At 50.3% G+C, this 23,478-nt stretch overlaps 1 long non-coding RNA gene across 2 annotated transcripts; it reads left to right on the top strand.

Annotated features, from left to right (window-relative positions):
• Nucleotides 1–1,277: 1,277 nt before the first annotated feature.
• LOC143442588 (uncharacterized) lies at nucleotides 1,278–13,109 on the top strand. Of its 2 annotated transcripts, XR_013110861.1 has the most exons (4): nucleotides 1,278–2,257; nucleotides 5,446–5,650; nucleotides 7,228–7,425; nucleotides 10,387–13,109. It is a non-coding gene; the product is annotated as an uncharacterized LOC143442588 (long non-coding RNA). The 2 variants fall into 2 exon arrangements; XR_013110862.1 differs by lacking the exon at nucleotides 7,228–7,425 and having other exon boundaries at nucleotides 1,283–2,257.
• The last annotated feature ends 10,369 nt before the right edge of the window (nucleotides 13,110–23,478 follow it).

The raw sequence follows: 23,478 nt of genomic DNA, 5'->3' as shown, positions 1-23,478 counted from the left end.
GGAGAAGAGGGCGTGCGAGAGGGAGCCCTACACTCCTTCCCCTGCACACTTCCAGGAAGAACGGCTTTGTTTACCAGGGATCTCCTCGACGCGTCCCCCAACCCCCACTTTTGCCCTCTGTCACACCACCCGCGAAGGATTTGTTTTCATTTGCACCGCGAAGCCCCCCCCCCCCTCCCCCAGGTCCCACTCCAAGAACCCGCGGGGTGCTGGATCTGCGGTGCAGATAGACTAGAGGTGGCAGGGTACACGGGTGGGGCCGCGGGCTCAGAGGACCGGGGCAGTGAGGCAGTGGCCCTTTGGCAGAACCTGGGCACCCTTGGGGCCACACAGGCCCTGCAGGGCCGTGCCTCTGCATTGCGGCACGCCGGGGTCTGCGGGCGCTGAAGCGGGACGCGTGGGGGATTGCGACGTCCGCTGGCCCATTCTCTCCTAACGTCAAGAGGCCTCCCCAGGCTGGCCTGAAGGAGCCCACCCGCCTCGTGCCCCGTGCTTAATTCCGCGGCCCCGCCGACCTGGGGATCAGCGCCCCCGGGACCATATTTCATATGTGATCTTTGAAGCCGACACAATCGCCCACCGCTGTTGCTAGCACGCGCGCACAACGGCCTTGGCAAACCCTGTGCTTTTTATTTGGGTTTCGTTAGCCCACCGCCTGTCCCAGGGTCCCCTCTGGCCTGGAGGTGCGCCCCGACACACCCGCCCCTTGCATTTTGCTCTCGGGTGCCCCCGTCGCGCGCCCAAACCCAGCGGGGCCCACACACAAGCCAGATTTCTTTCTTTCTTCTTTTTTCCCCCCCAACCAGAGCTAGCTGCTGCAGCCAGCCCCGGAATGAAATGAAAATCGCTCCGGCGGACCCCGAAGAGATCGTCAGCCGAGGCGCCACCGCCTCCCCGCCCCCATCCTCCTCCCCAGCTCCAGCCTCACGGCGCGCACAGGGTTAAGCGCGCGCCCGGGGGGTATTTGGATCCTGGGTGGGAGAAGAGGGGGCTCCGGGCTCAGCAGGCAGAGTAGATGGGCTCGCTTTCTTCTGGCTCCCCCAAAACCCTGGGCAGAGGGGCGGGTCGGATCGGAAAGGCCAGGCGCGTCTCCACCTCCCTGGCTGGCCCGGAGCCCGGTCTGGCCGCGGCCCGGAACGGCGAGGACGCTGTTCGGAGGCCGCGTCCTGAGCAGCCCGAGCGGGGGAGGGGGAGGAGGCGAAGGCTGGGAGCCCGGGCTGCGCGTCGCCGCCAGCCGATCGATCCCCTGGGGCGGGAGCGCCACAAGCTACACTGAACACCTGGGGGTGGGGTGGGGGGTTGTCCTCGCAAGACCTAGGGCCGAACGAAGATGGTGGTCGGGGATCTTGTGACGGTGGATGGCGGCTGGTAGGGCCCAGCGTGCTGCCTGGCCTTGGGCATCCCCCCACCCCCAATTCTACATCGTGTTTGTCAAACTGAGCTTTGGGCATTTCTACAACCTAATCTGACCTCGGTGAAACTTCGTTCTTCCCCGTGGAGCGCCCCCAACATCCCGGGTCCAGGCCCCACCCCCACGCGCGATGACGAAGTCGTGGGATGTGGTCACTCAGTCCAACCTTTCTGGACCTCCTGAATCCTGAAATGTGTGGGTGTCTCCTTGATTCCCCCTCCAGAAAGATAGTCTCGGTCAAGGAGTCCCCTTGCCCAACTCATTTCGTAAGGATGTTTTCCAGGGTGGTCCCTGAGAACTCCTGAGACAACCTTGGCCCCTCACCTGCCAGCTCCAGTGCTCAGTGGTCGGAGCTGGGGCAGGGGCGCCGAGGCCTGCACTTGCTGAGCCCTCCCCTAGGGGGCGAGCTCCTCTTGGGCTGGCTCGAGGCTTCCAGACTGCCCTGGCTATCCTTAGTCTCTTTAACTGTATGCTGGGCCCAGTGTGTTTGTAGAGGTGTCTCCCTGTCGCTGGGATGGCCTAGCAATCTTCGAAGGTCCTGCCTCCTGTGCTCAACCCCGCCTTCGTACTCCTGAGCCTTTGGATAGAAACAGTCATCCTCTGAGAGACTTTGAACCCTAGGAGTTCCTGAACACCCAGAACTAAACCTATCTTAGGTGAGGGCTATTGTTCCCTCTGAGCCCTCCCCACAACCCCCACCTCCTCATCCCAAGCTCGGTGCCCTTCCTCCCAGACTGGAGTCTCCGGAGGGACAAGCCTGCACTGTTAAATTGGAAGTCTTTAAAAGAGTCCAAGGCACCCTTGTTCTGTTCGCAAAAGAACTACAAGAAGGGGCAGGTACCTGAGGTGAGCCAGCTTTACAGTCAGCAGTGGGGGTCCTGGGCGAACGGGAAGAGGTCAGCTGGTAAACACATGGTCTTCTAAAAGAAGTCTACAGGGTACAGTGGTGCCTATGTCTAACATCAGCAGATGGGAAGAAAGGCCGGAAAAGCCAGGAGTTCAAGGTCAGCCTGGACTACACGAGACCCTCGACATATTAAAGTGAAGTGCTAGTGCTTTCCCTACTGAGGGATGCTTCCTGGTGACAATTATTGAGACTAGATCCCCAAGAGATACCTAGGTAGGGGAAGAGTGACCCCAAGACTTACATGGCGATAATAACCTTCACCTTAAAAAGATAAGGAGTGGGCCAGACTGTGTCTCTCTGGGTTTTGTTTGTTTTGAGACAGGGCCTCGGGTAGCCTAGGCTGCAAACACCTAATCCATTTCCCTTCACCTCCTGAATGTGAGGATTACAGGCCTCATATCCAGCTTCAGACTATGTCTTGAAAAGTGCTTACTTATAAATTTATAATCACAGGGTGACCTAGATAAAGTTCCATGTCTCCGCCCCTAGTCATTGACTGGAGGAACTACTGAGAGTGTAGGTCCTGTTTGAGGAAGGGCATGCTCTTGCATGGAGCCATCCTGCAAGCCTTCTGGACAGTTCTCCATTTCCAGTGCAGTGCCCTCTACTCTTAGGGATTTCTGAAAATGTTTTCTTTTTTTCAGACATGGTCTCATGTAGCTCAAACTGGTCTCAAACTTTGTAGTTGAGGGTGATCCTGAATTCCCCAAAGTGGCAGGGTTCCAGTTGTGCACCACCGTCCTGGATTGTGTGCAGAGTTGGGGTTCAAATCCAGGTGTCTGTGTGTGCTGTGAAAGTGGTCTACCAGCTGAGTTACATCCCCAGTTTTAATTTCCTTTTCAATTTTTTGTTTCCTTGATTTTTGTTTGGTTGATACAAGGTTCCACTATGTAGCTTTGGCTAGCCTGGAACTTGATATGTAGACTAGGCTTGCCTTGAACTCACAGAGCTCTGCCTACCTCTACTTCCTAAGTGCTGGGATCAAAAATGTGTGGTACCACATCAGGTCATAATTTACTTTTAAAAATTATGTACTTAAAATTTGTGGTAATCCCTATATGGTAGTGTATGCCTGCGATCCCGGCTACTTAGTAGGCTGTGATAGGAGAATCTTTTCTTTATTTTTCTTTATTTTATGTCTATGTGTGTGTGCCTAAGTGTATGTATATGTATGTTCAGTGTCCACAGAGGCCAGAGGAGGGTATTGGACCCCTCCTGCTGAAGTTACAGGAAGTAGTGAGTCACTTGAGGGAACTTAACCCTGGTTAACAGCTGAAAGAAGAGCAAGTGCTCTTAACCACTGAGCCATCCCTCCAGCCCCCTGGGGAAAGAATCTTAAATTACTCCTTTTCCCCTCCTGGCCTCCCCAGACAGGATTTCTCTGTGTAGCTCTGTGCAGTCCTGGAACTGGATCTGTAATTTGTACATTCATAGACCAGGCTGGACTAGAATTCAGAGATCTACCTGTCTCTGCTTCCTGAGTGCTGAGATTAAAGGTGTGTGCCACCACCACCCCAAAAGGATCTTAAACTTAAGGCCAGTTTGGGAAATCAAGCAAAAATTGTTATAAAAATAAAATAAATAAAAATACACCAATATACACATGAACAAACAGGCTGGGGACATTGTTCAGTGGCAGGTTCCTTTTAGGTTATAGGAGGCCCTGCACTGTGTCCCGGCAGTGGGGGAAAAAACGTGGTAAAGTGTACAGCACAAGGCTTATCATTTTCGTCTGTTAGTGCTTAGTTTAGCTAGATTAAGTTCATGCACATTGTTAGGCAGGTCACTCCATGCACTTGTAGAATCTGCCATTCTCCCACACTGGAACCTGTCTTTATTAAATACTCAAAGCCCCCATTCTTCATGTTCTCTGTGGGCTTGGCTCTTTTTGAAAGATTTTTATTTTATTTTATGTATGTTGTGCCCGCATGTGGCGTGTATCTTGGTGTCTTTGGAGGTTGGAAGAAGGAAACAGATCTCCTGGAACTGGAGTTGTAAATGGTTATGAGCTGTCATGCGGATGCTGGGATACCCACCAGTGTCTTCTGTGGGAGCAACAAGTACCCTCTCTCTGTCAATCACTGAGCCCTCTCTCCATCCCCACTAAGCGGCCAGCTGTGGCTCCAGCCCTACACCTGACTATTGTGAGGCCTCCTGTAGGTGGAACCCCATAGAATTGCCTTCCTGTGTCCTGCTCACAGTGCCCGTGGAATTCTCTGTGTTGTAACAGGTGTCTGAAGCCCCTTCTTTAGGAAGGCCAAACGTTATTCCATCACAGGTGGAATTTTTATTTTTTTTTAAATCAGGAGCACAAACAAGGTCAAGGGGAATTTTTTTAGCTTTTATTGTAGTCTGCTAGTCATTATGCTAACAGTGTTGAGGGTGTCTTTTTTTTTTTTTTTTTTTTTTTTTTTTTAAAGACAGGATCTTACTGTGTCACCTCTCTGTCCTGGAACCCTGTATAGACCAGGCTGGACTCAACTCTCAGAAATCCACCTACCTCCACCTCCTGAGTTCTGGGATTTAAGGCATATGCCACTAGGCCAGCTTGAAGATATAATTTTTAATACTGTTTTATGAGGGCTGATATACTGGGACTCCATGAAAGTCAGCATACAACCCTAGTTCTGGCAGTGGAAGGGCATCTCTGGGGAGGTGTGGTGAACTGGGACCCCTGCCTGGGATGTAGGCATCTTCTGGCCATCTCCCCTCTTTGCAGAACTCTCTGACACTATGGCTATAGAGTCTCTGGAAACAGTAGACACAGGGGCTGTAGAAGCAGCAGGCGGGGCCAGAACAGAAGCCCAAAGCCTGATGCTTCCCCTCTCTCTGCAGAAGCAGCTCTGGCAGTACCAATTTCTCCCGGATGTCCGTCTGGCCTGTGTCAGTGAGCTGACTGCCCTGTGATTTGACAGTAATGGTTATAATGGGGTGATTCTGTATTCTTTGACTCGTTTGAATGGGAAGGTTCAGAACGGGCCTCCCACCCCCACCCCCTCGCCTGAAGCCGGTGTTATCTTCCATTAGAGAGAATAGGGTTGCCTCGCAAAAAGAGTGCCATAGAGAGACAAGATGCTTCGAATTTTCAACCTGCCAGTGATGGCTGGATTTTATTTTTTCACCCCAGGGACCGAGAATTAGTACTATAAAAGCCAAGGAATGTTGTATTGAGCCACAGAAATCGTCCGTGGGAGCTGGTGTGGGGGAGCACTCTTTCTTGGAATTCTAAAAGCCAGTCGCAGCTGTTAAGTACGCAGAGACAGGCTGAGGAGTCTCCCTCCCACACTGGGCTGCAGTTGCTTTCTTCTCAGCTCCTTGTTTTCCTACCAGAGGTACGTTCCCGTTTGTGCCCCGCCTGCCTTCTGCCTTTTTTCCCCAAATAGATCTTGACAGTCAGACACGGATTCTATGCTGTATGAACTTAAGCTACCGAGCCATGAGCTGGGCGCAGATTTTTTTTTCCCCCACTAGCTTTTCAGCTTGACCCAGGGGTTGGAGTCATGCCTGTGTTCTGACTCTCAGGGGTTGAAGGGTCGGTGAGGAAACGCCTGGGTCTGTCCTGTATTGTGCATCTATCCCATGCTCCAGGCAGCTCTGCTCCTCAGAAAGAAAGGGCGACATTTGTGTGCACAGTCCACAGAGCCCGATCCGATGCTCTGAGCGACATCGATTAGCCACTGCAGTTTTCATGGTTCTCATTAGAGGCCTGATCAGTAGCAGTGTACGTCAGTGGCTTCTCCCTCAGTGAGCTCCTCTGGCCCTCAGATGCCACCTCTGCAGCAGCCTGCCGCTAAAGCTGAGCATCTATGTCTGGCAAGCATGGTGAGAGGCTTTATTGTGACGTCTCTGTGCCTGGAAAGGGTGGGGACACAAATGGCCCCCACATTGTGCTCCTGCTTGGCCTTGTGCCCCTTCCCCTACTCATAAGCTAGCTAGGTGGCTCTGGGGGTGCCTTTAAGGCACAGTATCACCATGAGGTCGGGCACTCTTGAGAAACCAGGCTTCAGGTTGCCAAGGTGAATTTGTCAATAGAATATCGAACAGGCTTGGGCTCAGCCACCACAATTGTCTGCTCCAAGCAGACAGCCTGTGGTGTGTGAGGAGGACCACAGGGTCCTAGTTGGGCCTAAAGCACCAAAACAAAAAGCAAAAACCAGGCCCTAGACTCCACAAGCCCACTAGAGACCAACTTCTTGCAAGCCTTAGCCCCAAACCATGAGGCTCCCCACTCCCTCAGTCCCACCCCTGTTATAATGACTTGGTGCCACAAAAGGATCTTCATGGCTCCCTGGAACACACCCAGACCCCCAGAATCTATTCTTCCAACTTCTTGGAACCTGACCATCTATCCATCTATTTATCTATTTTTTCTTTCTTTCTTCCTCCTCTCTCTTCCTTCCTTCTCCTCTTGTCTTCTCCCTTTCTCCCCCTTCCCCATCCCCCTCCCTCTCATCCCCCTCCCCCCTCTCTCCTCTCCTTCTACTCACTCCTTCCCCTCCTTCCCCTCTCCTTTTCATTTCTGCATAGGAGACTGAACCCAGGGCCTCGTGGGTGCTGGCAAACAACTGCTAAGTCATGTCCTCGTCTTACCCATCCGTAGTCTATACAACCCTACCCACAAGGAGCCCATTTGTTACCGTTTCTCAATCCTCTGTCAGACTAATACAGGGAAGGGCTATGTACTCATTTTTTGAGGCACAATGAAAGTGTGTAATGCCTTGTATGTCAAACTCTACAGATGACTTTAACGTGGCTGCCCATGAGAGAGAACAGCAAAGACACTCAGGGCTGGGTTTCACACCCATGAAGTCATCCTGTCCTGCTAGGCAGCAGCCTACTCCTTATGTCTGCTGCCTCTCCTTGTGTGTGACTCCATTCCTGTCTGCTGTCTGCTTCCCTCTGTTCCCAGACCCCCCCACACAGCTCGGTCCAATCCAGCAGATGCTCCAAGGAGTGGAGCTGACCATAGTTTCCATTCAGCATGGTGGTGGGAACTCCAGTTGTGATCCCAACACTGTATGTCCGTCCTAGTCCTGATACCCAGGAAGCTGCTCTTGGAGTTTCCATTCAGAGGAGTGGAGAGTCTAGGGGCTCTGGCCCCTCTCAGGTAGGAGAATGGCAGGCATTGGGGCCTGTGGACCTCTGCTGGCAGTCTTGAGCATGGAGACAAGGGTGCCAAGTGGTTAGAGTCTGGCCAAGTCTCCCCACTCCCACACCACAGATCTGGGCTTTCATGAAGTGAGGCCCCAGTTTATTCATTTGAGCGAGAGAGAGAGAGAGAGAGAGAGAGAGAGAATGAGAAAGGATCTTGGCTTCACACCCTACAGAGTCTGGTCTCAGTCCTGAAGCCACCTGGGAATCACCACTGGATGTCAACATGCAAGGGCTACAGCTCAGTTGCCCGATTCACTTCAGGGCCTCCGTCCTTGGTGGCTGCAGTCTGGGGCGTCCTCCATACCAATGGTGGCTGCAGTCTGGGGTGTCCTCCGTACTAATGGTGGCTGCAGTCTGGGGTGTCCTCCGTACTAATGGTGGCCGTGGTCTGGGGTGTCCTCCGTACTAATGGTGGCCGTGGTCTGGGGTGTCCTCCGTACTAATGGTGGCCGTGGTCTGGGGTGTCCTCCGTACTAATGGTGGCTGCAGTCTGGGGTGTCCTCCATACTAATGGTGGCTGTGGTCTGGGGTGTCCTCCGTACTAATGGTGGCTGCGGTCTGGGGTGTCCTCCATACTAATGGTGGCTGTGGTCTGGGGTGTGCTCCGTACTAATGGTGGCCGTGGTCGGGGGAGTCCTCCATACTAATGGTGGCCGTGGTCTGGGGTGTCCTCCATACTAATGGTGGCCGTGGTCTGGGGTGTCCTCCATACTAATGGTGGCTGTGGTCTGGGGTGTCCTCCGTACTAATGGTGGCCGTGGTCGGGGGAGTCCTCCATACTAATGGTGGCTGTGGTCTGGGGTGTCCTCCGTACTAATGGTGGCCGTGGTCTGGGGTGTCCTCCGTACTAATGGTGGCCGTGGTCTGGGGTGTCCTCCGTACTAATGGTGGCTGTGGTCTGGGGTGTCCTCCCTTTTACTTACACTTGGCTCTGCTGTCTTTTTCCCCCCATGTGAGTATTTTGTTGAGTAGCCCAGGCTGGCATCTGACCCTCCTGCCTCAGTCTCCTTTGTTATTATCCTGGCTTTACCCAGCTCCCACCAGTTCTCCCAGAGTCCTGCCCTGTTTCCAGGGCGTCCCCACTGACTGATAGGATCATCTGCAGGCTGTGGCTCTCTTACTGAGAACTGCAGCCGAGGAACCAGCTTAGTTTCTGGTGTGTCCCCAGACTCTAGAACAGTGCCTGGCAGGCAGTAGATACCGGTGTGTGCTGGTCAGTGGATATACAGGTCTTTGTCCAGAACAGGTAGGCTGGCACATGTGTAGGTTGCTAGGCTGGCACTGGCTTACCAGAGCTCATGGCTACAGTCTCACGATTTTTGTGAACTGGTTGTTAAATGCAATCAATGTTAGGAATTTTCCACTAAGTAAGTTCTATTAAGAACAAGGTGAGCAATGTCTAAAAATTGAGGCTGGGAGGACAGTTAGAACTTCCTGTGTAAACATGAGACCCCAAGTTCAAATCTCTGAGACCCTGTTGTGCAACAAACCTTTTCCTGGAGAGAGGCGACATACATGCATACTCAGCTCGGATAGGGAACCCACAACTGACCAGAGTATAGATTCCATTAGAGTCCAGCTTGATGAACCAGTGAGTGAGGGGTTAGGGACCAGGTGTGACCACCACTGTCAAAGCCTCTGTGACCTCCACTCCAACAAGGCCCCATCACCCATCAAAATTGTGCTCCCAGCTGAGACTCAAACATGCAACACACAAGCCTGTAGGGATGTTTCTATTTTAACCATCCTATGTAACCTAAGCTAGCCTTGAATTCCCTATGTAGCCCAGGCTGGCATTGTGCTCCTGATCCCTCCCATTTTTCTGGAGTTGCAGGCATGCACCATGATGCTCTGTTTTGTGGCACTGGGAATTGAAATTAAGGTTTCATACATGCTAGGGAAACATTTTACCAGCACACCCCTGCTCTGGCCTGACTTTCTAAACGCCTTAAATTTTTTATTTTATTAATTTTCATTTGTTCATTTATTTAGTTTTTTTGAGACATGGCTTTTCTGTGTATCCCTGGCTGTCCTGGAACAGGTCTGGCCTCAAACTCAGAGATCCACCCAACTTTGCCTCCTGAGTTCTGGGATTAAAGATATGTGCCACCATTGCCCAGCTAAAGGTTTCATTTTTAATTATGTTGTGTGTGTGAGAGTATGTGTGTTTGTGTATGCATGTATATGTGCCTGTGGGTGTGTGTGTGTGTATGCATGTGTATGTGTGTGATTGTATGTATGTACATATTTGTATATGTGTGTTTATATATATGCATGTGTTGGTGTATGTGTGTATATGTGTTTGTGTGTGTATGTGTATGTTTATGTTTGTATGTATTTATGTATGTGTGTATGTGGATGTTTGTATATATTTGTATGTGTGCATATGTGTGTGTATGTGTATGTATGTGTTTGTATGTATGTGTATATGTGTGTATGTGTATGTATGTTCATGTGTGTATGTGTGTGTATGTGAGTATATGCGTGTGTATGTATGTATATGTGTCTGTCTGTATGTATGTTTGTGTATGTGTATATGTACACGTGTATATGTGCGTGTATGTATATGTACTTGTGTGCGTGTGTGTGTGTGTGTGTGTGTGTGTAAGAGCCTATATGATTAGTGTTTTCCCAGGGCAGAGAGCAGCCAGCCTGCCGTTGGCATCAGTTGCCCACTCTCTTTCTGTCATCTTTCCTGAAGTCCCACAGCTCCTTTCTGAGTGCATGAGTCAGAGGGTGGAGCTGAAGTCAGACTGTGTTCTTGGTGCTTCAATTTCCCTATGCTGATAGAACGTCTGATATTCAGAGAGGGCCACTGGCCTCATAGGCAGACTGCTTCAGACTGCTCCTGGAGGAGGGAGCTGCTACAAGCTGTTCTTGTGAGTTCTGGTTTGATTTTGTTTTTCCTATTAAGACAGGGCAGCAAGGACTGGAGAGATGGCTCGGCGGTCAAAAGTATATATTGCTCTTGCAGAGGACCTGAGTTCTGTTCCCAGCACCTGCATGGCAACTCACAGCCACCTATAACTCCAGCTCCAGGGGCTCCATCACCTGCCTTCACATGTACACACATTCCCCAACCCTCACAAGATTTAAAATAAAACCTTTTTTGTTTGTTTGTTTTTAAAGACAAGGGTCTGGAGAGATGGCTCAGCAGTTAAGAGCACTTGCTGCTCTTGCAAATGACCGGGATTCGGTTCCCAGCACACAACCATCTGTACCTTCAGTTCCAGAGGATCCAGTGTCCTCTTCTGACCTCTGTGGGCATTAGGCATGCATGTGGTACATGCCTAGACATACATGCAAGGAAACCCTTGCACCCACAAAAAGTAACTAGAATAGATAAAATCTTATAAGACCAAATAAACAAGGCAGAAACCATGGCAGCCAGGTCTGGGCCAGAGTTCCTAGTCAGGTAGCCGGTCATGTATCCCTGATGGCCATCAGAAGGGTGTGGAATTGAGACCCAAGGGAGGCCTTCCTGAGCCTGTAGGGTAAATCCTGTCTTGGGACTGTTTGGGCTCTTTCCCTGCTAGCAGAGTGACATACCCGCCATGTCCTTGGGGAAGCCGATACATGTGTCCAGGAGATGGAGCCTCAGCCGGGGACTGTGGAGACCTTCCAGGTGCAGAGACCTTACCTCAGGGCAGTCTTAAGGGTGTCAGGACCATCTGAGGCTGGCGCTGGCAGCCTTATGGGTGATACCTGGATACAGGGAAGGCTTCTTGTCCACTATTCAGGGTGGACCGACTACTGGGTCTATTTGCTCCCAGGAAGCTCTTTGGTGCAGGAGGGTGATGGATTTGTAGCAGAGGCAGTTACGGATGAACAATGTGTCACTGTTGGGACATGGGTTTTTCCTGAAAACCTTTAACTCACAGATGGAGATTTGAGTAGCCAGCTGAACAGACCAGACCACATGTTTTGGGGAGAATTGTGGAAGGACTACGGAACTTTGGGCTAGAAAAGCCATTGAGTGCTGAGAGCTCAGGGAGCTGTCCTGTGGGAGCCTGCATGGTGAGAGTGCAGTGCAGACAACGGAGGCCTGGCTTGTGACGTCTCAGAGGGATGCAAAGACTCTACACACATTTAATGTGATGAGTCTGTGATGTCTGGTCAGCTGGGGCTGAAGAATCAGCTGTGATTAAGAAGAGACCAGCCTCACTGAGGTGAAGTCTTTTGAAGTGCTTCCGCAGGGTCAGCACACAGAAGCTGTGATCCAGAGGTGGCCAACATCGTACTTCTGACTGGCAGCTGAACTGGGTAGTGTAAGAGTCACCCAGGTGGTGCTGGTTTTGAAGGCAGGAAGGGGTCATGGAGAGCACCTGAGGCTTGACACTGTGTGACAGGGTTGGAGTCCCTGAAGAAAGCCCAGCAGAGGCTAATGGTGAGGGAGCAGCCCAGTTGCACCAAGTGACCTCAGAATTTTGGAGATGCCAGTGCCATGGGATGACCACCAAGAACAGCAGCAGCAGCGGAATGGAACCAGCCTGAGCATAGAGTGCCACAAGGGGCAGAGCCAGAGAAATGACCCAGGCCCTTTGGAAGAGCCCAGAAGATCGTGAGTGAATTCCAGATCATTGGATACCGAGTGATTTTGCTTTTATTTGATTCTGATTGTGCTCTGATTCTCTCTCTCTCTCTTTTTCCTCCTTCCCCTTTTCCCTCTTGTTCCAGCCCTGTTCGCTCCAGACCCTGCTCACTCGTATGAGGGATTCGGATCTTCATTACAGATGGTTGTGAGTCAGTGAGCCACATGTGATTGCTGGGATTTGAACTCATGACCTCTGGAAGAGCAGTCAGTGCTCTTAACCACTGAGCTATCTCACCAGCCCAGTTCTTCTCTCTTGAAGTAAGAAAAAAAAAATATTTATATATATTTATAGGAGCCCACAGTTTTGAGACATTAGATTCTAAAAGAAGCTAGATTTTAAAGAAACATAATTTTTGTGATTATTTACTTGCATGTGCATTGCTGTTCAGCCTGCACATCTGTATGAGGGTGGCAGGTCATCTAGAACTAGAGTTACAGTTGTGAGCTCCCACGTTGGTGCTGGGAATTGAACTCAGGACCTCTGGAAGAGCAGCCAGTGCTTTTAACCACTGAGCCATCATCTCTCCAGCCCTAAGAGAGTGAATTTTTAAGTGTTTGAATTTCTGAAGATTGTGGGACTTTTAATATTTGGAATGTTTGAAATGTGTGATTATTATGATATGATATTATTATTATGTGATATTATGACTTTGTGATCTTGGTGACAAGCAAAAAAGGGAAGGCTCTGGCTTCATGGTAATGTGTTCGTGTGTCAGCTCAAGCCAGCTAGAGTCATCTGACAGGAGGGAACCTCCCTCAACTAAGAACATGCCTCTGGAGACTGGAGAGAGGCCTCAGCAGTTGAGGGCACTGACTACTCTTCTAAGGACCCGGGTTCAATTCACAGCGCCCACATGGCATCTCACAATTGTCTGTAGCTCCAGTTCTAGGGAACCAGATATCCTCACATAGACACACATGCAGGAAAAACATCAACATACATAAAATAAATAAATTATTAAGAAAAATAAAAAAAAGAAAATGTTTCTGCAAGTCCAAGATCTGGCTGTAGGCAAGCCTGTAGGAGATTTTCTTAATTAGTGGTTGATGGGGTAGGGCCCAGCATCATGGGTGGTGCCATCCCTGGGCTGGTGTCTTGGGTTCTATAAGAAAGCATGCTGAGGCCAGTCGTGGGGAGCAACCCAGTAAGCAGCACTCCTCCATGGCCTCTGCATTAGTTCCTGCTCTGCTCTGACCAGGAGGAAACATGGAAGACCTACTATGTGCCAAGCACATGATGTCAGTTTATTGTGTGCCAGACACACTGTGTGCCACTGTGCCCTGCTCTGTCAGCTCTCTCTGCCAGCTCTGAAGGTGCTGCTGTGGGGACGTGCTTGTCCTCATCAGTTCACCTGCTGCTCAGGGGTGGACACGTCATCACAGGGTGTTGGGACGAGGTCACTCGTGCCTTATCTCCTCCTCTCTGTCATAAATCCAGGACTGTTGTGGGGGCGGGGGTATGGCTGTCATCTCTGCGCTGCCTCCTTGGGTCTCAGCATGGGTTCAGGCATGTGTGTGGCAATACTTTTTGTAGGAATAGATAAGATGTGCCATAAACACTGGCGTTGGTGACAAAGCCACATTCCCTTCAGGTTGGTGCGCCATGCACGAGGCCCTGATGGTGCAGAATGCTTTACAGAGGGTGCTCCATTAATGCTAAGACAGGGGGTGTTCTGCTCCCACACATGAGGCTCAGAGAGGTCACATGACCTGCTTATATCACCCAGCAAGTATGGCGTCTGAGCCCCTCTGACTGTGCAGGGTGTTAGCGATGTCTGCGCTTCCATTACGAGATCTAGTTTCTGATGCAAATGCCATCCCGCTTCTTGGAGGTGCTGAGAGAGGAGGATTGTTTCAGCCAAGAAGTTTGAGAACAGCTTCCTGGTCAATACAGACGCTGTGTGAGATGGGAGGAAGAGAAACAGGGGGTTTTCTTCTCTTTTCTATCTGGGAATAGGCAGGGGTGACTTACACTTTTCCACAATGGACCATGTTTAAACAGATTTTCTCTTTTTTTGGCAGTAGGCATTGGACCCGAAGCCTGTGCTTCATGGGCAAGGATTCTAACTCTGTTTACTTATCGAAGCCCTGGAGTTTGAACTCAGGGTCTTGCACATGGGAGGGAAATACTTCATCCTGAACTAAAACCCCATATTATCAGGTTATTCCAAAAGAATATGTTTAAGTCAGCCACGGTGGTTTATATCTGTAATCGCAGCACTCAGGAGGCTGAAGCAGGAGAATAATTTCAGTTCCAGCTTGGGCTTATGGAATGAGGTCCTGTCTCAAGATAAATGAATGGACGGATGAATGGATGGATAGATGAATGAATAAGTACTACCTCTGAGATTTATTTTATTCTGGGACAGGGTCTTGAACTCCTAGGTTCAAGCAGTCTCCCTCTTGACTTTGCCGTCTGAGTTCTGGGACCAACTCATCTATGTGGTTATTTCGTTTGCCACAGGATCTTTCTCTATAGTCCAGGCTAATCTGGAGCTCACCGTCTCCCCCTGCTTCGGCCTTCTGAGCACTAGGATTATAAGTGTAAGCCGTCCTCCACACCGGACTATGATGATTTTTAAATTTCTGGTAGCTGCTTTTTTTTTTAAGGTAAAAAGAAGGGCTGCAGAGACGGCTAAGCAGTTAAGAGCATTTGTTACTCTTGTAGGGGACACAGGTTTGATTTTCAGCACCCACATGGTGGCTCACAACTATTTATAATTCTCTCTCCTAAGTTGCATGGGCAACTAGCCTGCATATACGCGGGTAGGCAAACATTCATACACAAATGAAATTCATTTAAAGATATAGACATATTTTTAAAGAGCAAAGAGAAGTCAGCGTAATGAGTGTTAATACTATACTTGCTTATTCTTATGCACCCAAATATTTTTACTTCCACATGTGGTCAATATAAACATTACGGAGCCGTCTTCTTCATTATTACGGCCCTTGGAAGTCTTGGCAATCCCTTTTGGATTTTGGCAGTCAGCACCCTTTAACTGCTCAGAGGCCATGTGTGGCTTGTGGCCTTCTTCCTGGACACTGTGGATCTGGGACCTTAATATTCACTGTCCAGACAATTATGCTGGAGTCTGGCCCATTAGAGTCTGGCGTCATCTCCTTCCAGGTCCTGTGGTCCCGTAGCATGAGGCACAGGTGTGGAGATGAGTGTCAGTGGCCACACGATCTCTTGCTCCTTTATCATGTTTGCTGTGTGACTTCTGGTCCCTCACAAAAGTGAACAGACCATGCTGGCTCCAGCTTGCCTCTGCAGGTGGTTACAAAGGTAGACACAGAGAATGAGGCAGGATAGGAGATGACCTTCCCAGGCCTCCCTGGGCTGTCAAGTTGGATTACTGGACCCAGACAGTCACATCAGTAATATGTCATCTGCCCAGAACAACTCTAGGCAAAAAATCCCACCCATGAGATAGCAATTTCCTGTGGGCTCTGGCGATGCCTGGCAGTGCGCAGGCGGCTAGCTCAGGTTTTCTCCGGGGAAGGTCCTCTTCCTGTATGGCCGGGGCTTCTGTCTCAGGCAGAGAGCCGCTGATGTCAGCAGGACCGGCCCACCTCTGAGGTGTCTGTGGGCTGGTGCACCTCCCGCCCAGTGTGGCTTATCACTACGGTGGATGCTGTTTGATGGCAGCCTAGGGTAATTATGGGGCTTGTCCTCAGGGACCAGTCTGCGCATGTGTCTCTCACAGAGCTGGTGGCCCAGCCGGAGCTGTTTGATTCCAGGAGGGCTGGGGATGCAAGGTGGTCCTGGTGGGGCTCCTCTGGTTCCATTCACAAACTTCTAGGGTGCCTAGAATGGCTGTCTCTGCTCCTGTCCTTGCCTGGCTGGCATCAGCACCTTCTGCTGCCCTGTCCTCTGCTTCCGGGGACATTTCTAGACTGTCCCTGAACATCACATTTGAGATTTCTTATCTCATCCTGCGCAGTAATTGGTTGAATAATCCCTTTGTTCCTAAACTCCTGTTCATCTTGGGACCTTGAGACCTCTGAGCGTGACCTTGGCAGAGACCAGATCTTTGTCCACACAATCAAATTCAACCGAAGTCCCATCAAGAGTGGGCGCTTTGTTCAGTGTCATGGGTGTCCACAGAGGAAGAAAGGATCTGGATACAGATATGGAACATCGCTTCCTGTCATGATGGAGCAGAGATCGGAGTGGTGTTGCTTCGGCTGAGAAGCACCCAGGGCTGCTGTTCACACCGCTAGAAAAGGCGGAGTTCCCCTTCCCTCCAGCAGGGCTCTATCCTTTGCTCACATCTGAACTTCAGACTCACGCAGGCAGGCATACACACACACACACACACACACACACACACACACACACACACACACACATCTATGCACCATGCACGGGCTCCAAAGGGCAAGAGAGCATGTCACTGGTGTGGCCGTTTTGTACAGCCACTCAGAACTCTCATGCAGCCCTCTCTGCTGGGCTCTGCTCTGTGAGCATGGGAAGACTCCTCCAGTAACCCTTCCTCCATTGACCCTCCCCCACTAACCACCCCCCAACACACTGACCTTCCCACACTGATCCCCAACAGTGACCCCAACTGACCCTCCTCCCACTCACCCTCCACACCCACCTTCCTACATTGACCCTTCCACACAGACCCTCCCATACTGATCCACCCCCACCAACCCTACCACACTGACCCCACCCACTGACCTCTCACCCTGACCCTCCCCCATTGACCCTCCCCCACACTGACCTCCCCACCACTAACTCACACTGCCTGGCTCTTTGGCTGAGCACTGCAAAGCCCCGGCAGGCTAGGGCCGACACCAGCTCCACCAGCGGTCTCCCTGAGCCACATACATTTTTGGGGATAATGGTCTTCAGGATTCCAAAGGATTTATTTGAGCTCTAAAGATGCTGAGCTATGGAGCTGGAACCCCGCACTTGACAAGTGAGATGATCAAGGCGCCAGTCCTAACGGCATTCTGGGGAGATTAACCTGGCAGCTGAGGTGCGGTGGACAAGAACAGGCAGCAGAGAGCATGTTATAGCAGTTTCAGCAAGCGACGCAGGAGTCAAGGTGATACCAGGGCTAGAGGTAAAAGATCCAGGCCTCATGCAAAAGCAGAGCGCGCTCCTGAGTGAAGAAATGCTTTGTGGGGGCGATGGTCACAGGCACACGTAGAGGGACCTGGGACCTGGGTGGGGAGTAGTAGATGGGGTGGGACAGCAGTCAGATGGTCTAACTTGCAGCCCTACCTCTCCTCAGATGCAGATGGGGCCTAGATCTTAAGCCCTTGGACTGTGACTGTCACTTATAAAGGCCAACACACAGTGCCCGACTCTGGGGCTCAGAAGGATGATGAGCCTCCGATGTCCTAGTGAGGTGTTGTGCTGCTGTAGACTGTCTGAATGCAGTGTAGATTCAGTCACTGTGGAAACAGAGGAAACCCAGCAAAAGGCCAGTGGCAGCCTCCAGGGAGTGTCTGAGGAAGGTAGTCACAAAAGGGATGGATATAGGCCAGAAAGTTCCCGAAGACACAGCAAAGGAGGTGGATGGAAGGAAGGAAATGGGGGGACTTGGGGGCACCCATTTAGAGTGTAAAGAAGGGGCTCTGGGGAGATCTTGAATAGACCAGTTTGGGGCAATAGGGAGGGACACAGGCACACACGCATGCTTACACATAGGCATCAGACTGAAGTGAACTACAGGCTGTGTCAGAGCAGACAGAGAACAGAGGGAGGAAGAGCTCATCTGCTGGGCCGGAGGCCAGCAAAGGGGTGCATGCGACAAGAAGACCTCAGGGTGTGGGCTGGAGCAGAGAGAAGGGGTGGTGGGGGCTCATGATGGTCCACCTTGGAAAGGAAAAGCTGGCCAGGTTGACAGAGAAGAGGTGTGGCAAGGTGGCCTCCCGGGCTACCTTTTCAGAAAAGGCGAGCTCACGGGTCAGATGCCTGAGCTTAGGAAAGATGGCAGACTCTTTAATCTTCCCCTGTACCACCAGGAGAGGAGCCGGAGATCAAGACTAGAGCCTGGCATCCAGCTTCCAAGAGTCTGGGTGTTCTGTACATGGTTGGCTGCAAGTGCTGGTGGGTCCCTCCCTTGTCCCCATCAGAGTTCTAGGGAGAGCCTCTCACACAGCCAGGGCATTAATGTAACAAGTTCCCAGCCTCCCAGAAATCCCACCCTTCCCGTGTGGCTGCTCACAATGCTGGAACTCCAGTTCCAGGGCATCTGGTACCCTCTTCTGGCCTCCAATGGCACTGCACACACACGGCACACATACAAAGATGTTGGCAAAATAACAGACACATAAAAAATTTTAAAAAGAAAGCAAGCAAGCAGGGCAGTCGTAGTCCTGAAGCAGGAAGATGGAGAGTTCAGGGCCTGGGGCTGGAAGCCACTCAGCCATTGAGAGCATTGGCTGCACCATCTGCCCAATGCTGGGAGTTGTGCTTGCCCAGGGTACAGGTGCAGGGCGGTAGGAGGAAGCCCTCGGGTCACTGACAGACCATGAAAGAGGCTCCATAAGGAAGGGAGTGATGTGTCATGTTTCTCTGTTTGTTGTTTGTTTTGTTTGTTGGTTTGTTTGTTTTCTGCTAACTTCATAACAGGAAAACATTTAAAAGAGGTACTTCGTATAGATGGATTTTTTTTCTTTAATTGAAATAATTATTATTGGGCTGGAGAGATGGCTCAGCAGTTAAGAGCACTGACTGCTCTTCCAGAGGTCCTGAGTTCAATTCCCAGAAACCACATGGTAGCTCACAACCATCTGTAATGGGATCCAATGCCCTCTTCTAGTGTGTCTGAAGACAGTGACAGTGTAATCATATGTATAAGATAAATAAACAAATCTTTTTTTGTTTTGTTTTGTTTTGTTTTTCGAGACAGGGTTTCTCTATGTAGCCCTGGCTGTCCTGGAACTCACTCTGTAGACCAGGCTGGCCTGGAACTCAGAAATCCGCCTGCCTCTGCCTCCCAAGTGCTGGGATTAAAGGCGCCACCACTGCCCAGCTAAATCTTTTTAAAAAATATTTTTTAAAAGATTTATTTATTTACTTTTTTATGTGTGTACACTGTAGACTGTGACAGTATACTCATATGCATAAGATAAATAAATACATCTTTTTTTTAAAAAAAAAAGATGTATTTATTTACTTTTTTTTAATGTGTGTACACTGTAGCTGTCTTCAGACACACCAGAACAGGGCATCAGATTCCATTACAGACAATTGTGAGCCACCATGTGATTGCTGGGAATTGAACTCAGGACCTCTGGAAGAGCAGTCAGTGCTTTTAACCACTGAGCCACCTCACCAGCCCCAAATAAATAATTCTTTAAAAAGCAGTTCTTATTACACGTGTGCATGATGTGTGTGCCATGCACAGTGAACATGTAGAGGTCAGAGGACAACTTTGGAGTTTATTCTCTCCTTCTGCTTTTCCAGGTGTCCCTTCTGCTTGTATGGCTGAAAACATTTATTATAAAGTACACACTTACTAAAAAATGTTGGAAAATGTGTGTGTGTGTGTGTGTGTGTAAATGAGAGAGAGAGAGAGAGAGAGAGAGAGAGAGAGAGAGAGAGAGAGAGAGAGAGAGAGAGAGACAAAGGCAGGGAACAGGAAGGGAGGAAGAAAGGAAGAGAAGATAGACTTTCTGTCTCTCATCATCTCTCCTGGCTCCATCTCAGGTCTGCTTGGTTTGTATCGAGTTTTCTCTTTCTTTGCGAATACCCATTAAAATTTAAACCCAGCAATGGTGACAATATGCCGACACCCACTCACTCTGCTTTTGTACTTCTCTCTACCACAGAAGATTTAAGTGACTAAAATTAAAACTGAAACCCCTAGTTACTTGACACTATGGGGATACGTTTGCACAGTTTATCAAATAAAAGCACCTGGCATCTACTTGGAGATTCAGAATTGGGACACACCCATGCTAGAGCATCCCAAGTGTCTGACTTTCAACTGTGGTTACCGTACAAGGGCCCACCCCTCTGGGAGCTGAGAGGAAGCCACTGGGCCTCAGGCCATTGTCCTACCTTCAGGATGGACTCTGGGACAGTGTTTAAAATTCCTCAGTGGGGATGAATTGATTCCTGCTACCTGCTGGGCAGCAGGCCAGATTGTTCCTTTAACCCTCTGGAGGGCAGTGCGGACTCTGCCTCAGGCACATCCTGTCTTGGATTGTTCAACCTGGAAGAGGTTCTGAGGCTAAGGAGATACCTGGGGAGTAAATTGTTTGCAGGGCTTCCAGTTCCAGGAACCAGTGTAAAAAAAGGGAAAGGAAGGGAGGAAGGAAGGAAGGGAGGGAGAGAGGGAGGAGGAGGAGGAAATATAAAACAGAACAATACCACAAAAAGCTAGGAATGGTGGCCATTCTAGAAATCCCAGCACAAGGGAGGCTGAGACAGGCAGGCCCCTGGGGATTTCTGGCCACCATAGCCCATTTAGTATGCTGCAGTCCAGTGAGAAATCCTATCGCTAAAAAAGGGGGGACACTGGAGATGGCTCAGTGGTTAAGAGCACTGGCTGTTTTATTGGGGGTGGGTGGGGCGGGGGAGACAGTATTCACTTGTTAGCTCACAACTGCCTGCATCTCCAGTTCCGAGGGATCTAACATTCTCTGCCTCTAAAGACACCAGTCATGCATGGGGTGCATGTAATACACAGACATGCATTCAGGCAAAACACACCTATACATAAAATAAAAGTGGATGGCTCCTGAGGAGTAACAGCTAAAGTTGACCTCTGACCTCTACACACATGTGCACATACAGACACATGATTATATACTCACACACATGTATACATGCACACACATACACACAGACCCATATACAAACACATGTACACACACAAACACACACACACACACACATACGCACACACACAAACCCATATACAAATACATGCAGACACACACACGCACTCCACATTCTGAACACACTCTGCTTGACTGGAGCTCCCTTACCTGAGAGAATTAGAAGAAAGCTTGTCCAGGCATTCAGCATGGACAGCATGTGAGGCCCGAGCCAGGCAGGCTTTGGGGTTCCAGTGCCACCAGCTTGGTGTGTCTTCTATGGCAGGTCTCTGAGATGTGGAGAGACCTCCAGGGATTCTGGAGCACACAGCTTTTGTATAAGAAGCCCTTCTTGCTCCAAGGGCTGGGACCTTAGGACTGCTGGCATCACTGTCTCCTGAGCCCTCAAAGGATTCTTTAGGAGTTCAAGGGCCTGGTCCCCAGGGAGAGGTTAGGTAGCTGAGATGGGGATTAAGTGCTGGCCTGGCTATGGGCGGGGCTTAGGGTAGGCTTTGGAACCAGCTGCTGTCTCCGAGTTCCCCTGTCAGGACCTTGCTGCTAGCCTCTGGCTGTCTCTTCCAAGGGTCTTGGGTGTGATCGTGCTTATAGATCCTGAGCACTGAGGGTCTCAGAGAGGTCCAGGACAAGGTCCTGAGACCTACGTGTACACCATCCCCGACAAAGGGGTAGAAACAAGGAAGTGGACAAGATTTCTCCAGGGACTCACCCTTTCTTGTCCTGGGAACAGAAGTCTCAGGGGACCCCAGGGGAGTCCAGGCTTGCCAGAGTCTGTGACCACTATGGCAGAAGCAGGTGGAAGGGTCAGCTCTGTCCACCCCTCCTGACCTCTCAGGCACAGCCATGCCCTCTGGAAATTTCCACCTAGGGATAGATGGTCTGGGAAGCATCCTTGAAAAAGCAGCAGCAACACAGCACAAAAGGTGGGCATCAAAGGAGGACCAAGCTTGCTGGACCCATTCCCCTCATCCCTTCTTCCAGATCTCCTGCAGGAGATGGCTGGGTAGAATAGGGGACCACTAAAGTGCCGCCATGCTGGGGCCGGGAGCACGGAGATGGTGCCTGTGCTGGACAGGTTGGTATCAATTTGACACAGTCTAGAATCATCATAGATGGAGAACCTCAGTTGAGAACCTGCCTCCATACATCCTGCTGTAGGCATTTCCTGATCAGTGATCAATGTGGGAGGGCCCAGCTCACTGTGGGAGGAGCCATCCCTGGGCTGGGTAGTGGTCCTGGGTTCTATAAGGAAGCAAGCTAAGCAGGACATGGGGAGCAAGCCAGTAAGCAGCACTCCTCCATGGCCTCTGCACCAGCTTCCGCTCCAGGTTCCTGCCCTGTTTGAGCTCCTGTCTTGACTTCCTTTGATGATGAACAGCCATACAGAAGAAATAAACCCATTCTCCCCCAAGTTGCTTTGATCATGGTGTTTAAATCATAGCAATAGGAACCCTAATTAAGAAGACTGCCTCCCACGCTCTAAGCCCTGAGTTCCATGTCCCCATGGGGAACTGGGAAGGGAGTCATGCCCAGGCTCCAGCCAGAGACACAGCAATGTTACCTTTTTAAAATTTTAAAGCAGAGTCTCACATACCCAGGCTTTTTACTATATAATTGAGGATGGCTCAATTACAGTTGAGTTCCCAGTTACTTCTTTATTTCTGCTAAGAGACGCCATGACGAAAGCAATTTATAAAGGGACGCATTTGACTGGGGCTTGCTTATAGTTTCAAGTTCATGGCCATCATGGTAGAGAGAACAGAAGCAGGCGGACAGGCAGGCAAGCAGGCAGAAAGGCAGGCATGGTGACAGAGCAGTAGCTGGGAACTTACATCCTGGTGCAAAAGAAGGAGGGGATAGGGGGACAGCAGGACTAACTGGGGTAGTGTGGGCTTTTAAATCTCAACCCCATCTCACAGTGACACACCTCCTCCAACAAGGCCACACCCCCAACCCTTCCCAAAAAGTTCTACCAACTATGGAGTAAGCATTCCAATATACTAGTTTATAGGCCAATCTCATTCCAACCACCACAATGACCTTGGACTTCTGATTCTCCTGTGTCCGCATCTTGAGTGCTGGGATTATAGGTATCACCATACCTAGTCTATGCAGCACTGAGGATCAAACCCAGGGCTTCTGCATGCTAGGCTAGCACTTTACCAGCCTGGCTACACCCCCAGCCCTAAGCTTGAGGCTTTAGCAAACTCATTCCATGGCATAGTCTGGAGGAGATAGGATTTACAGGGACCAAGAAGGACTGTCCTATTCTTCCATAAAGTAGGCTCAGGTAACTCCCAGGCGAGGTCCCCTCTGCTTCCTAAATCCAGGGAACAATATCCACACTGGTATTGCAGAAGTGAAATCATGGTGGCTTATGTTTTCAGGTAGAGAGGTCTCCACTTCTCTGCCTATCTGTCTTTAGACACTGGTAGCTACCCTGCATGAAATCTGGCATAGAAGTAACCATCTTTGCCAGGCAGCTGGCATCCTGAACACTGCTCCTTGTGGCCACCAAGTCTGTAGACCAATGTTTCTGTACTCTTATTATGGGCTATGTCACTTATTATGAGCTATGACCTCAGGTGGCACATGCCACACACT

This window comes from Arvicanthis niloticus, chromosome 6 (genome assembly GCF_011762505.2).
Source record: "Arvicanthis niloticus isolate mArvNil1 chromosome 6, mArvNil1.pat.X, whole genome shotgun sequence".
Classification (NCBI taxonomy): Eukaryota; Metazoa; Chordata; class Mammalia; order Rodentia; family Muridae; genus Arvicanthis; species Arvicanthis niloticus.
The sequence above is the reverse complement of the archived record's forward strand: the minus strand, read 5'-3'. Positions and strand labels throughout refer to the sequence as shown.